The 1,677-nt window shown below is 42.5% G+C and overlaps 1 protein-coding gene across 1 annotated transcript in view; it reads left to right on the forward strand.

Annotated features, from left to right (window-relative positions):
- The window catches only part of LOC115279462, a 31,326-nt gene that overhangs the window by 2,678 nt on the left and 26,971 nt on the right, over positions 1-1,677 (forward strand). The window lies entirely within an intron of this gene.

The following is a 1,677-nucleotide window of genomic DNA, read 5'->3' on the forward strand; positions in this document are numbered from 1 at the left end:
CAAACACAAGGTATATGTTTGTTTGTTTATGTATTAATCGCTCTCTCTCATTGGATTTTATTATTTTTTTAAGTTTATTTATTTATTTTTGAGAGAGAGAGGGAGAGTGAGGGAGCAGAGAAGGGGCAGAGAGGGGGAGAGAGAGAGAGAGAGAGAGAGAGAGAGAGAGAGAGAGAGAGAGGGAATCCCATGTAGCTCTGCATGGTCAGCACAGAGCCTGATGTGGGGGCTGAAACCCACAAATGGACAGATCGTGACCTGACCAAAACCAAGAGTTGGGCACTTAACTGAGCCACCCAGATGACCCTGGATGTTTCATCTTAATCTCTTCATTTTACCACCTCTACATATGTTACTGCAAAATAGACTTTGACATGCTTTGACATATGTCTTTGGCCACATATTTTGTTTTTTGCTTAGCTTAAATGACTTGAAACTGAATTTAAGGGCCAGAATCTGAAGCCTTTAAGACTATGGGAGCATACTGCAACTTTCTTTCCAGAAATGTACTGATTTTAAATCCTGTGAAGTTAAACCAACTGTGAAGTTAGAGGGGATGGCTCATATGACTCCCCTTACTTCTGACACAGACTTCAGAGTTCTAAGGTCCCTGAGACCACTATCAAGTTTTGGTAATTTAATAAAAGAACTCAGAACTCACTGGAACTTGTAATACTCATGGTTATGGTTTTATTACAGAGAAAGGATACAGATTAAAATCCTCTAAGGGAAGAGACCCATAGAAAGTACAAATGGTGCAACTTCTAGTTGTCCTCTTCCCGTAGAGCCAGGACAGCATTGATATGTGACAGTACGCAAGAAGTTCTGCCATGCAGGGAGCTCACCTGAACTGTGGTGGGAAGTCTTTACTGGGGTTCAGTCATATAGGGAGTACATGTGGCTGATCTCAGTCTCCAGTCTCACAGGTCAACTGACACCTTGTGACCCAAAACTGCCACCCTAAATCATATTTTTACTATGTAGCTGGCCCAAGGCCATCAAGCAAACAAAAAGCTCTTATCAAGCATAACAATTCAAAGGTTTAGAAATTACCTTTCAAAGCTTCTGCACGGCAAAGGAAATAATCAAGAAAACTAATAAGCAACCGACAGAATGGGAAAAGATAGTTGCAGATGACATATCAGATAAAGGGCTAGTATCCAAAATCTACAAGGAATTCATCAAACTTCACACCCAAAAAACAAATAACCCAATGAAGAAATGGGCAGAATACTGCTTTAAGCAGACACTTCTCCAAAGAGGACATCCAGATGGCCTACAGGCACATAAAACGATGCTCAACATCACTCATCATCAGGGAAACACAAATCAAAACCACACTGAGATACCACCTCACGCCAGTCAGAGTGGCTAAAATGAACAAATCAAGAGACTATAGATGCTGACGAGGGTGTGGAGAGACGGGCACCCTCCTGCACTGCTGGTGGGAATGTAAACTGGTTACAGTTGCTCTGGAAAACAGTGTGGAGGCTCCTCGAAAAACTATCAGTGAAACTCCCCTATGACCCAGCAATAGCACTACTGGGGATTTACCCAAGGGATACAGAAGTGCTGATGCATAGGGGCACATGCACCCCAATGTTCATAGCAGCACTGTCAACAATAGCCAAATCATGGAAAGAGCCTGAATGTCCATCACCTGATGAGTGGATCAAG

The sequence above is a fragment of the Suricata suricatta genome, chromosome 15 (assembly GCF_006229205.1).
Source record: "Suricata suricatta isolate VVHF042 chromosome 15, meerkat_22Aug2017_6uvM2_HiC, whole genome shotgun sequence".
Lineage (NCBI taxonomy): Eukaryota > Metazoa > Chordata > Mammalia > Carnivora > Herpestidae > Suricata > Suricata suricatta.